Here is a 14,982-nt window from a genome sequence, read left to right on the forward strand (position 1 = left end):
GCCAAACATCAACATAAAAATACTTCTTAATTGAGGGAGTGAACACAGACTCTGCATTGTGGTGGCAGCATTCAAATTCCAGCTCTGCCATTGACTAGGTGTGTGACCTTGGGGAATATAATTAACTTTTCTGTGACTTTCGTGCTTATTAGCAAAATGGTGTTAAGAATAATACCTACTTCATAGGGTATGAGGAGAATAAAATAATATAGTCTGTAAAGTGAATGGCATAGAGCCAGCTACCTGGTCAAGTTTCCATAAAAGTTGATAATATTATTTCCACCTCTATTTTCATTCTACCAGGTCTGATAGTGATCGAGCATACAAACATCACATAATTCTAGGGCAAAAATGGCCTTCCTAGAGAGTCTGGCATTATACTAATTTCTGGCAAAAAGTATTCCCTTAAATCTTACTCTAAAGTATTTTGCATTCAAAATGATATAAATACAGGCAGATCTTTTTGTTTTTTTTGCTGTGTTTGACTTTAATGCACTTCTCAGATATTGAGTTTATTTATTTGTTTTACATATTGAAGGTCTGTGCCAACCTGAGTTGAGCAAGTCTACTGGTGGTGTTTTTCCAACAGCATTTGCTCACTTGGGGTCTCTGTGTCACACTGGTAATTCTCACAATATTTCTAACATTTTCATTATTAGTAACATTTGTTAGGTTGATTGGAGGTCAGTGATTTTTGATATTGCTGCTACAACTTGCTGAAAGCTCAAATGACGATTAACCTTTTTTTAGCAATAAAGTGTATCTTTATTAAGGTAGGTACTTTTTTAAGACCTAACGCTATTGCATACTTACTAGAGTACAGTACAATGCATGTATCTTTTATGTGTACTGGGATACCAGAAACCTCCTGTGACTCACTTTTTTACACTATTTTCTTTATTGTGGTGGTCTGGAATGAAACCTGTAATACCTGAGGTCTGCCCACAACATAAAATAAAGACCTGTTAAGATAAGTAAAGCAAGTACTTTTATTTGCTTTTATGTAATGCAATACACTTTGTATTATGAGGTACTGCTGCTGCTGCTAAGTCGCTTCAGTTGTATGAGGTATTATGAGGGATGCAAACGCATGGGGGAAAAAGAATCAGTCCTGTTATCTAGGAGTTCACTTTTTTTTCATGCAATAAAACATATCAATATAAGCAGACATATCAATATATTGGAAAGAAATCACTCTATTCAGAATTAGGACATGATCACGTTAATTACATTTGCTAGGCTGAATCCTGAAACTTTCTTTTTCACTGTCCTGACAAAAACCAACCCTGTTCTCCTGGCTCTTTGCCTCCTCTGACCAATACTCACCTTGTGACTAAGGAGTCCGTCTTCTTGAAGCCTCGAGGCCTTCCCCTTAGGCTCACTGGGCTTGCATCACCCAGTTGTAGCAAGAATTTTGCTAAGTCAGTTTAGTCAGAATACCCCACCTTCCGTAACTGATAGCCTTGTGATCTGATCAAATTCTTCACCTTTGATATCTGGTCACCCTGGTCTGCCTTTATCAAGAATCCTATCAGGCCTGTTTAACCAGAATCTTCCCTTGCTCCTGATGTTTCCTCTTAGTAATTTCCATCCACTGACTCCCATCTGCTTCTTACTTATAAGTCCTTTGTTTTTGTTAAGTGGAAGTCCCTCAGTCGTGTCTGACTCTTTGCGACCCCATGGACTGTGAATTCTCCAGGACAGAATACTAGAGTGGGTAGCCTTTCCCTTCTCCAGAGGATCTTTCCAGCCCAGGGATCAAACCCAGGTCTCCCACATGGCAGGTGCACTATTTACCAGCTGAGCCACAACAGAAACCCATACTTGTCCATAATTTATATAAGTTCCTACTTGTCCATAATTTATTTGGAATTGAAACCAATTTGTTACCGAGGTCTGTCTGGCCCTACTGCAATAGTCCTGAATAAAATCCATTTTTAACTGCTTTAACCACTGTCTAGCTAATTTTAACTTCCCAGCTAATTTCTTCTTCTGACCCCTACAAGAGGGCCTTCCCTTGGAGTTCAATCTATAATTCTCTTTTTTTCGTTAACTGTCTCCCTGGGTTGGGAGGTTAGGGGGCACGGTTCCTCTTATTGTTAAAATCCTACTGGGACTCAGGTCTTCAGTCTACTTGCCTGAGGCACCTTCCTTCATATGATAACCAAGCAAAATTTCTCAAACCTAGAAAAAGGTTCAAGTGAAAAATAATGACAATAAAATGATTGGGAAAGAAGCAGTAATTTACAGGTCAAGGAAGATACATTACTCAAACTTTTTAATACTAATGCACACATTATTTTGCCAGTAACTTCTCTTAAATAAAAACAGAACAAAATATATGAAACCATCCATGTATCCCTCATGAAATATTTTCTTGTATGTAACATTTAGAGTTTCTTCATCTTCCCAGGAGATTAAAATACATGCCCAATTAAGCCCCACTATAAGTTTCCATTCGAAACTTTTGAGTTTCTTATTACTTAAGACCCAGGAAGTCTTTGATTAGGAAAGCTGCCTCACCAGGGAAGTGATTATTTTTTCCTGGGGGACATAATTAAAGAGGGCAATACTGCTGAGAGCTGTGTGTGCCAAAGGCCATACATGGTAACTTTCAACAAATCCAATGCCTTCATGGAGAGGAGAGAATCTCTCAGCTGTTCTACAGTGGATGTTCCCTGCATGTGTTACATGGAACACCAACAATACACCACCAGTAACAAAATGCAAAAACATAAACCCCGTACATGGGGATGGAACAGTGTGGCCAGAAACCCAAACACGTGAGAAAACACGAGTATAATGTCTCATCACCACACTCTGACTGTAATCACCCGAGCAGCTGGGCATTAGATGGGTAATATAGAACTTCATTCGACAAATTCATTTAAATTTTCCAAAAGTGGTGGGAAGAAGTGATTTCACAGACGACTCCCAGGTTTCCAGCTTAAGCAAGAGGGTGTATGGGTCATGGTGACATAGATGGGGACAGAGGGCCGCAGAGACGGCTGATGGACGAACAGATGGAAGGGGGCATTTATGGGTTGAGTACTGAAAATAATGAGTTTGACGTGACCGTGAAACATCAGTGGAATGTCCTCCTGTTTCACACACAGGAACCTAAACATGACCAATAATTCAGGGATGGGTTATTAACGAGAATGAATTTACAGTAATAATTCAATCTATGTCATTCTTGCTTTGTTTCTGCTATTTAAACATTTAGCAACTACTTAAATCTAATCTACTTTAATTTATGGTAGTGGCTTCCCAGGTCACACCATTGGTAAAGACTCTGCCTGCCAATGCAGGAGATACATGAGACATAGCTTCCATCCCCGGGTGAGGAAGATCCCCTGAATGGCAATCCACTCCAGTATTCTTGCCTGGGAAATCCCATGGACAGAAGAGCCTGGCAGCCTACAGTCCATGGGGTCGCAAAGAGTTGGGCATGACTGAGCGCACACCGCCCCAGTTGTGCAATGTGCCTATGTATTTGTATGTAGGCACGTGTGTATGCAAATAATCTATGGTGTGAATTTTCTCCTAAATCTAGTGTCACTATCACTGAAGAAGAACTGGTATTCTCTAACTGTTGATTTTAAACGTCCATTTATGACCATTAAATGAAGTTTCTTAGAGTGTGTTCATATCTTCTGTGTCTTTGGTGAGATTTTTATGAGTTTCCTCTAACAAGAAGAAAAATAGTTTGAAATCTATTTCCATGATGGTGGATTTGTCAATTTCTCCCTGAAGTTGTATAAAATATTCTCATAGGTTAGAGTCAGGATTAAGTGAGGTCTCAGATAAAGTGCTCAAAACAATGCCTGGAAGGGAAATACGCCACTTTGGCATTAAGATTATTGAGTCAAAGGCACTGGAAAAACAGTAGGCACGAGGAGAACACTGTGTTCTGAGGTCCCTTCACTTGCTAAAAGCAGAAGATAAAACTCCCCTGTGGAAGATGCCCTCCCTGTACGGGGGGAAACCATCATTATTACCAGAGACAGGGCATGGGGGATGAGAGAATTCTATACAAAGAGACCTCGTTAAAATAACTCTTATCTTCCTTTAGGCCCCTTGTATATTTTAGTTACGTTTCCACAATTCTATCTCTTTGTTCAACGTAGTATATAAACACTTAGATTCCGCTACTTGTTTTCATCTTTATTTTCTTATGAAGACATTTAAGTCACATAAAACTTATACTGAATTCATTTGTGCAATTTTCTGTTCACTTACCTTACATCAACTTAATTCTCAGGCCAAGTCAAAGACCCTAAAAGGGTAGATATAAAATTATGTCCCCCCCTGTACAGGTAAAAATCTACGTATTTGACATATGTTTGCTATTGTATTTTTAATCATAAACAAATACAAAGACCTCAAACATTTGACATGCCAGAGAGAAATAAATTGTGTATCACTGCAGTTATTTTGTCAAATTTGTACTTTACATGATTTATAATTCCCAGATCATATTGGAATGGCGAGAAAAATCCCTGCATTCATGATGGTTGTTTTAAGTGGGATCATCTTTGCCCTAAATTTAGCTTTAAGTAAATATTTTAGATGAAAATTTCTAGCACATTATGAGATTACAACAGGAATGAAAAAAACTTTGCCAATATGCATTTTGTTTTTTTCCCTATAATTCATATCAAGCTGCATCTTTTTGTTGCTCAGTCGCTCAGTTGTGTCTGACTCTTTGCAACCCCATGGACTATAGCCTGCCAGGCTTCCCTGTCCACCATCTCTGGGAGTTTGCTCAGACTTAGGTTCATTGAGTCGTGATGCCATCCAACCATCTCATCCTCTGTCGCCCCCTTCTCCTCCTGCCTTCAATCTTTCCCAGCATCAGGGTCTTTTCCAATGATGCAACTCTTCACATTAGGTGGCCAAAGTATTGGAGCTTCAGCATCAGTCTTTCCAATGAATATTCAGGGTTGATTTCCTTCAGGATGGACTGGTTTGATGTCCTTGCCGTCCGAGGGACTCTCAAGAGTGTTTCTCCAGCACCACGGTTCAAAAGCATCAATTCTTCTGCACTCAGCCTTCTTTAGAGTCCAACCCTTTTACTACAGACTAAACGCTGTCCTTGGGGATTTTCAAAACATCAACAAATACTAAAAAAAGATGTGAGCTGTGATCAATTCTATTATACTCTGCTTTACAAAGAAACGATTCTATCATACAATGGAGAACATGTGTCCTTCAGATAGTACTTAATAGATCTTTTAATAGAAAAGGCCAATTTTGGTAATAATTGATTTATGCAGAAATTAAATACACTACTGTGGATGACTAGGTTGCTAAATAGACACCACCACACCATCATCTCCACCACGACCATCACCACACACTGACTGAGTAGGTGGCATGCTGACACACATACGTATCTATCTCCCAGAGCTTGAAACAGCCTCATCAGTATGATTTTCATCTTCGCGGTGAAATGTCTCAGAGACATGACAAATAAACACAACGACCCACAATTAGATTTTAGTTATCTTATAGGCGTCTAAAGTAATCAATGTACTCAAACAGCACCAGCAATTCCTGGCTCTAAATCATTTCTCATGAAAAAGCACAGAGGAATAAAATATAGTAAGCTTTATCTCAAAAGACATTAACTTGCAGAGGATTTATAAAATATTGAAAGAGTAAAGAAGCCCACAGGGTTAAACCCTCTGCTAAGATTGATGAAACTGTCCACCAAAACTTTATTGATCTATTCCTATTAAGGAGGAAGTTCTGAATTTCTGCTGAGAAAGGACTGAGGTTAACCAGTATCAAAGGGACACTTCAACCTCAAAAAATTAATTAATGAAAAGAGCAGAAAAATATTCCATAGTTGCATGGATCCTATGGTAAACAAATCATCTTTGCCCCAAATGTAATTAATCTGGATACAAATTGGCTATAAACATAAATTTTCAGAGGACAAGAAAGAAAAAAGTAAGGCATACTTTTGAACTTACCGGAATCAGATATAAATCAAGAGCACAGCAACATTTATTCAGGCTAAACCGAAGTCTTAAAGAGGCTTTCATTTCTGCCCAAACTGTGGCCACATAACAAAGTCAGAGTCAGAATGCAATTTGCAAACCTTAAGCTTTGACACTGAAGGAGTCAGTCTTGATGAAAAGAGCCTTGCTTGCTCTGTATAAATTACTCACAATGTATGGAACCAGATATCCTGTCAAGCTGAAAACCTACTGCTGAATTTTCCTATTTGTCTTGCCAGGTTTCAGATGACTAAATTACAGGTACATTTTCCAAACTGAGTTTATCTTTTAAAGTCACAGATATAAATTTCTTAGCCTTGTAGAATTATAGTGAAGAAGAACGGAATTTCCACTAACCTCTAAAACCATGGTGTGGGCTCAAGCTGGCTTAGAGGCCTGGAGAGATCCTCAGAGCTCAGTGTGCTCAGTTGGTAAGTGCTGGATATTCTTCAGATTATCCCATTTTTAAAGCTACTGGCAGATGATGACAACATTGCCCCCATTTTACAGATGAAGAAACTGAGGCACACCAAAGGGTGCAGTCAGTTCTCCAAGCTCATGCTGTTAATATATGGATGAGCTGAGTTTTGAACACAGATCTTTCTGCACCCTAAACCATGTTCTTTCAACTTCACCTCCAAAGGTTACCGTATTAGTTGATGAACTGACTCACTCATATTCTCATACCTGATTTTAAGCAGAATTTCATATGACCTGCATCTTGACATTACAAGATAAGGAACCAGAATGAACCCCTTAGTGACATTTATCCTAAATCCTTCTTTTTATAATGGAGGTAGCTGAGGCCCGAGGACTCAGCCAAGGACACACATCAAGGTAACAACAAAGTTGGAACTAGTCCTTTCCTCGAAGCTTAACACCAGCTATGCTGTAGCAGCAGCTGACTGTTTTAATTTTCTATCATTAAAGTAAATGATGAAATCAATTTTTAAAATAAATTTTCAAGATTCCTGTTTTCATTCATTGTTATTATTTATGCTGATACATAATTATAAGAGGCTCTTTCAAGGGCGCATTTTGAAGCTGGTGCCAACACAGAACCTATAACAGAAATAAACAAGTAGGAACCTGGTTTAAAAACATACAGAATAAATTTCACACTGAGCTCTAAAAGTAGGCCTTGAGCCCAATTTCAGGACTAAATCAAAGAGCAGGCAGAAAGCAGACAGCAGGAACAGTTATTTTAGTAAGAAAAGTAGGATAAATTTACAAGCCAATCACGGGATGATGTGCGCAGATAAAAGATGTAGAGAAAGAATTTGCAACAGTGATACACGAACACATCTGAACGCAAGAAAGCAAAATCCCAGAAAGCACAATTGTCCGAAATGTGAATAAACATTCAAATGATGCTGCAGCTGCAAAATTTAAACTCAAGGAAGAGACATTTGCAAAGGAATTCATTAAATAGATGTGATTTCCTGCTTGCACATAGCCAGTGGCTCTTTTATAAAGTAAAATGCACAATTTGTCTTGATAGAAATGACATCTCTCCTCTGCTGAACTCAATCAAACAGCAAAGTCTTTTGTGAAAGACTCTGCTTATTATAGAGCACAATACTATTGATACCCAGATGCTCAGGCTCTGACTCCATAGTTATTCCACCTAATCAAATGCATGAAATATGGAGTATGTTCTTATACAATAAGGAGGTTTTCGTGTGACGGTAATTAGTCTTTTCCTAATGGCAATTACCACAGCAATTTCTTTGTAGGCATGAAGTTTCTTGCTGAAATCAACACTTGCTTGCCAAACCTGTCTGTCTGTTCCTCTCTCCTTCTTCCCTTCCTTTCCTTCCATCCACCCAATAAACATTTATAAGCCTATAACACAGCAGGGGATATAGAAATGTATCAAGAAGCTTCCTGTGGGGGATTTTATGACACTAAGATGGCATTTGACCAGGAGACAGACTCTGTTCTTAATCTAGTACCCAGTACAACAATGGTGGTGCTGGCAAGCGAGCCCTTTTATTGCAATCAGTCTTTGATTTAAACTGCAATGTAGAAACCATAGTGCCAGCCTGGATAATTTGTTTTTCCAGGGTGATTCTCAAAGTGAGGTTCCTGGACCAGCAATAGTGACCCAGCTGGGAACATTTTAACAAGGCAAATTCTTGGGTCCGGTCCTAGACTAGACTCAGCTATGTTTGAGAACCCAAATGCACCCAAATCACTTGGAAGATACATCACAGAATTTGCAGTACTAATCAATGGTCTAGACATTGAGTGGCATCAAGGAATAAGAAAGTGAAGCCTGAAAACAGAGTGGCAGGTTTTAAATATCTGATTAAGAAGTCTGGACAATGATGACTTGGTAAATAAGGGAATATTTTCTGAGCAAAGAGCAAATGTGATCAGAGCTTTTATTCAGGAGGCTTTGGAATCTAATGAGACCACAGACAGGAAGACAAAGGAGACAACTGTGCTGTTTAGGTGAGAAGACACATTAATTGATTCTTTCTGTGATGACCCAGGAATTTATCAGGCCTCAGCTGAACTGAGACCATTTGCTCAGTCTGCATCCTGAGCTCAAGATGAGGTCTGCTCTAAGAGGTTATCTCTCCAGCGCTTTATGATTCTCTTATTTCTGCAGTTTCATTCTGTCCACTTTGGGCATTTCTGTCTCGCCACGTGTCACTGTTTCTGTGGTCCCCCTGCCCTGCCTCTTCTGGCCACCCTTTCCCTTCTTCTACCATTTTCATTTCCCGCATTAGGAATTTGCATGTTAATTTTATCAGTTGAAATGTTGCTTATTCATGTGATTGCAGAGTTGCTCCTTAGAGTTCCCTGGTAACATCTCTCCTCTGAACAAAGGATCTTCTAGGTCACAACAAACCACAGCCTTTACCTGGCTTTATTTTCATCTGCTGAATGTCCTCATTGCCAAAAACCAACCAACAAACAAACCCTGCTTCACTTTAATGTGTTAAATCTATTTTGTCAGCTGACCGTCCTTGTAATTTTATGCTCGGACATGCATAATTACAGTCACGCTTTTCACACCAATAATGACACAACTAATGGGGCTATTTCCAAATAGGAAAAACAATAATTCTATTTTTGTGCATCCACAGACACCTTCCTGTACGAAATCAATATACAGTGAATAATATGTATAGGCACTATAAAGTCTAATTCCATTATCTCTTTTCCAATATTTTGGTCATACTTCAAATCTTACTACATAATATCCAAAGTACACATGGACCAGGATGTACTTTTCACCTCTGAACATGGACAATTTATTAAATAAGAAGTTAGTTTTGAAACAGAGTTCCTTTACGTTCTATGCCATTTGGATATCACTGATCAACGTCTTTAAAACACAAGACATATTCTTCCTGGAAATGGTTCATTTAAGAGGATTATGTGATTTATTTGACTACTGGAAATAAAGTAAAAAGAACTACAATAGACACTTCTGGTCCCTGCATCATACCCTGTTGGTCCACCTCTGATTTCAGCCATGGCTGCACAGATGGACAGTTCTGAACCAACTCAGATTCTCTTTGCCTTCACAGTGTCCACAAGTGACCAGTGCCAGCACTGCTCAGCACTGTGGGGGATTTAATGACCCAGGAGCTTCCACAACCAAAGGGAAAAAGCCAATGAGCGAACCTTTGGCTATACGTCCTTCAGGTGGAAATTCCAGGGGGGATCTCATAGCCTCTTGGAAGTCCCAGGGGAACCATGGTCCCACGTCCACCTTGGAGAACTCATTCATTTGCTCTTATTTTGGTCTTTGTTTCTTCCCCCATTCACTGTCCCCAATCCTTGGAATTAACTCCCCAGTAAACAACCATGCTCAAGTAGTTGTCCCAGGCAAGCAATCATAACAAAGACAATCAATTATTAACATATTTGGCAATATCAATTCCTTTTAGATCTTACATCACATATTGTCAAGACCATTCTTTTTTCTTTCCATAAACTATACAATAAAATGAAAGGAGTGGAGACCATACCATTACTTCAAGTGTTTCCATTGTCTTTCTTACCTCACATAAATCAAGTTGATCAGTTTGTGGTGATAAATTCAAATCCGTCCAACACTCCCAAGAAGAAAGAAGCTGATACTGCATCACCTACTTCCATGATTCCATGCCTAACCTAAAGTGCAACATTTTAGCCCAAAGACTTACAAAAGTGCATCGCCCTGCTCTGCCACTCTAGATCAACACCAAGAATGAAAATTAAACATATAAAACACATTTGGTCCAAATTCTGAGCAGGCAATTAAGGAGTTAAAACAATAGAGGATTATGTCAGCAGCATATTAATATACTTAGAATTATAAGCCAGAAATATGTCTGTTAAACTTCACCACACAATCATAAAAGAAAAAATTGCTTCACACACAGTGACTGAAAAGGGAGCTGTAGGAATATATGATTTAAAGGAAAAGGAGATAGTTTTACCTTTGATGATCAATTTTCCATTTTTCTTGCTTCCAGTGCAGGAAAAGATCCAAACTTTACAGCTTTTGTTTTTTAACCCGATGTGCCTTTTGGTGTGTGATGCTCAACTGTTCTGAAATATAACAAAATGCAGTAATTAGATGCAGTGTGTGTGTGTCTTAACTCACTCAGTTGTGTCCAACTCTTTGTAATTCCATGGACTACAGTTTGCCAGGCTCTTCTGACTATGGAATTCTCCAGGCAAGAATACTGGAGTGGGTTGCCATTTCCTTCTCCAGGGCATCTTCCCAACCCTGGGATCAAACCTGGGTCTCCCACATTGCAGGCAGATTCTTTACAGTCTGAACCACCAGGGAAGCCCAGATACAAAGCCCTGAAACAAAAAGTTACTTAAGAAGATCACAATGACTCTGGCAGCCGTTAAATTCAATGATGTGAGAAGAGTGTTTCATAGAAAATTAGCCTGGCAGAGTTCTCGCACAATGGTACACTTTCCTTTTATGCTTTTCAAAAGAAAATCAACCCTAAAAAATACAAAATAATGTCACCATAATAAATAGGTTTGCTACTCTACCGTCTATTAATACCTTTCTACCATTAACGCTTATATTCTCTTTAAAAAGTAATAAAATGCAAGCATTGGTCATGTCATTTTGTAAGATATATTATACACAAGGTTGTGTTCACTTCCTGTGCAATATTTGTTTTACAATGCAGCAACTAAATAACTGTAACTAAAAAAAAGAGGGGGGTTAACAAGTATCCTTTCCAGGGTAATTCCTTTGATATCACAGGAGGACACCAATCATGGCAGACTCTTCCTAGGAGTATCACTAGATCTAGGTGCCGTGCGTGCTCAGTCACATCTGACTCTTTGCAACCCTATAGACCATAACCCGCTAGGCTCTTTGGTCCATGGAATTTTCCAGGCAAGAATGCTGGAGTGGGTAGTCCTTTCCTTCTGCAGGGGATCTTCCTGACTCAAGGATAGAACCACACCTCCTGCCCTGGCAGGCAGATTCTTTATTACTGAGTCACCTGGGAAGCCCCTACTAGATACTGGCTGAGGCCTAAACCAAACCATAAGCTCCAACTAGTAACAATATTTTCTCATGAAAGCAGTAAAATGGAACTTCTAATTGGACCCAGACTTAAGGAGGGGGATACCTATTATGGTCATATCACATGCTTTATGCTGACCTATGCTTTTCCTTTCTGAAAAGTCATGGAGGCAAGGCCTTATGTTACAGGCACAAATGATTGGTGTTGAAAAATGAAGGTACCAACAGAGTTCTGTTCCTGTTTGCTTCTAAGCAATATGATTTTGTGGCTTGTGGTAGCACATTCAAATAATGTCAGAGGCACTATGACAGTGTCTGAATAAATGGAGAAATCACTTCACAGAAGAGGAACTAGAGGCCAGAAGAGGTGACAAGGCTTGACTAATTTTATTAAGAGACACAAAGGCAGAATGACATCTCAGAATTTCTGCCTCCAAGTTCAATCCCTTTTGAAACCCATGAGACTGTATTTGTTTCCACAAATCACACTGGTCATTCAAAAAGTTCAGGGCTAATACAATTCTCTGCAGAAGTTGTCCCAGCAAGACTGTGAGGCTGGCAAAGTTGACAGATTGAGAATTAGGATGCCATGGGTAGCTGAAAACAAGAACAATAGGAGCACAAAAATATCACATATTTTCATAGCACATAAAGCACCTTGGGAATAGAATACTTTCACATGCATTCCGTTTATCTATACTATAAAGGATAGAAATAGTTTTCCATTATCAAAAATGTTCAAGTATAAGTATCATTATGAGTCTTCGTTTATATATAATTATTTTGCTAAGTATTCTTAGTGTTGAAGGATACCAGATGAACTCTGAATTTTTTTCCTACATATGAGAAATAGGTTACCCAAGGAGATACTAAAAATATCAATTTTTTAAACATTTGGAACTGATCACTTATTCATTCATAAATATTTAGGAACTATCTTGTGCTAGACATTGTTCTTAATTTTCTATAGAAAAAAATGAAAAGATTATGCAGTTTTTGACAGAAACACCCAGAGAAACAATAAAAGTCAATCTTACTACAATTGTGATATTTTCTGATTTGAATATTTAGGTAAACAAATATCTTAAACAATGGAACACTGGGAGGTTGTCTTAAATGTCATCAAATCTAGTGATTCCAGAGTGGTTGATCATCACAATTGTCTGGAAAACTGGTAAAAAATACAAACTACAGAATTTCATGTAAGATTGATTAAATCAGTCTGTTCATGAGTAGATTCAGGGAAATGTGCATTTTGCAAAGGCGCCCTGGCTCATTCTCCTGATCAAGTTGAGAAACTTACTGATTCCTGCCCAATCTCCTTATTCTACAGCTAAACAAACTGAAACCAAGGAAATGACTTGCTCAAGGCATTGGCCTTTGGTGACAGAATTGAGATTAGAATGAAGAATTCCTGACTCTCTGGTATTTTCTTCCTTTCCCAGAGTCCCTTTTAAATTTTTTTCTTCCTGCTTTTTTTTTTTTCCTGTCACGGAGTAGCAATATTTAGTCTCTATATCTGAGAAAGAACAAGAGCAAAGGAAAGGTAAACAAAACTCTCTCTCTCTCTCTCTCACACACACACACACACACACACAGTGAAATTTGACCTTAAGTTGCTTGATTCAATGGCAAACTTTCTGCTACCCCAACTGGGTTGTTACAGAGTCAACCGCTTGGGCCATCTGCTTGGCCCCTTTCTCTAGGATCTGCCCAGCATCCTACCACCTTCCTCAACCTTCAAAGGTGCCCACTATCCATGTGTGTCACTGAATCCTCACCTCTGGCCTTTGTTGCCTGTGGGGTGGTAAGGGGACCTCAGTAAGAAGGTGCCATGAAACCAAGCCCTTGGAGGATGTGAGGGGGTTAGTCATGTGCAAGATTAGGGTGTTTCAGCAGACAGAATGGCCAAGGTTAAGGCCCGAAGGTGGGAGTGTCCCCAGGGGCTGTTCCTGGAATTGCGAGAGGGTCAGTGGGAATGGAGTGACACTGGGAAGTGGGGATCAAAGGCACAGGAATGAAGGGGTAGCAGGGGGGCTACTGTGTGGGCAGAGGTGGAGGGAGGGTGAATCAAAGGCAGCTCGAGGCTTTTTGGCTTTTACTCTGAAAGTGAAATGGGTGCCACTGCAGGAGGTTGAGCTCAGAATTGATATTAGTTCTGTTTCTATAACCTTATTCTAGCTGCTGCATGGGAAGAGACCACAGGGCTGGCTGCCAGGGTGGAGGCAGGTGGAAAGATCATCTTCTTGGACAGAGATGTCAGCTCAGACTCAGTGGGTGCTGCTAAGGAGGGCTCAGGTCCAGGCTGGGCTTCTTCTGAAGGAGAGTCAAGAGCATCTCCTTATGGACCGGGTGGAGGAGATAAGGAAGGAGGGTGGCAAGGCTGTCCTCAAGGGTTTTAGCCCACACAATCAGAAGAGGGCAGTACCATCGCTTAGATGAGAAAGGCTGTGGCTAGAGAAGGGGCTTCCCATGTGGTGTTAGTGGCAAAGAACCTGCCTGCCAACCCAGGAGATGCAAGAGACACAGGTTCAACCCCTTAGGCAGGAAGATCCCCTGGAGGAGGACATGGCAACCCACTCCAGTATTCTCGCCTGGAGAATCCCATGGACAGAGGAGGCTGGCAGGCTACAATCCATGGAGTCGCAAAGAGTTGGACACAAAGCGACTAGAGAAGGCTTTGTGGGGAAAAGGTGAGCTTAATTTGGCCACACTGGCTTTGAGAAGTCAGTACTAAGCAGGCTTCTCAGCTAGGCCTTGGACATACAATACTGGAATGGAAGCTTCCAGATGGGTTTCTGGCCTCACATGGACAGTATTCTTATTTTCACCTACCACAATGACTATGTGGATGTTAAACACAAAAATACATGTAAAGAACAGTAACTGGTACATAACAGAACTCAGCACATTTTAATTCTCTTTTTCCAGCTTTTACTTTCAAATATTTATTTCTCTATTGACTATAAGATTAAGTCTATCTCTGTGTGAAAAAAAATCAATTTTCCACAAGATGTAATAAAAACCATGCTCTACATTGTGGCAGTCCTTTCTTAAATATGGAGAAGAAACTCTTACGAAATATTAATAATGCTACTCAATAAGTCATAAAGTAGAACTTTCAGGGAGCAAGGTAAATTGTGGTTGGGGCACAAGACTTCTCTCAAATCTTCCTCGATTTTTAGCAACAATCATCCATCCTTTGGGATAAGAAGATGTGGAAATGGGAGAGATGTGGTCACTGAGCCATAGAAACCAGTGCACAGTTGATGAAGTATAGCTGGGAGCTCTGGAAATTCTAGGAACAATTCTTTAAAGTCTACTATTGTATCTTTAACATGGATTTCTTGATTTATAAGTGCCTCTTCAACTGAACACGTTAAACTCAAAACCATCCAAGTTCATTTTTTGAAGTCTCATGTTTTACTGTAAAATTTTACTCAAATGCATAGACCATAAAACATGGTGTTT

At 39.6% G+C, this 14,982-nt stretch overlaps 1 protein-coding gene across 1 annotated transcript in view; it reads right to left on the reverse strand.

The window, feature by feature from the left end:
* The window catches only part of DLGAP1 (DLG associated protein 1), a 678,150-nt gene that overhangs the window by 515,116 nt on the left and 148,052 nt on the right, over positions 1-14,982 (reverse strand). The window contains exon 2 of the mRNA XM_070361550.1: positions 10,451-10,562. The gene's annotated coding sequence lies outside the window, so the exon portion shown is untranslated. The remainder of the gene's footprint in view (positions 1-10,450; positions 10,563-14,982) is intronic.

This window comes from Bos mutus, chromosome 24, assembly GCF_027580195.1.
Source record: "Bos mutus isolate GX-2022 chromosome 24, NWIPB_WYAK_1.1, whole genome shotgun sequence".
Taxonomy (NCBI): domain Eukaryota; kingdom Metazoa; phylum Chordata; class Mammalia; order Artiodactyla; family Bovidae; genus Bos; species Bos mutus.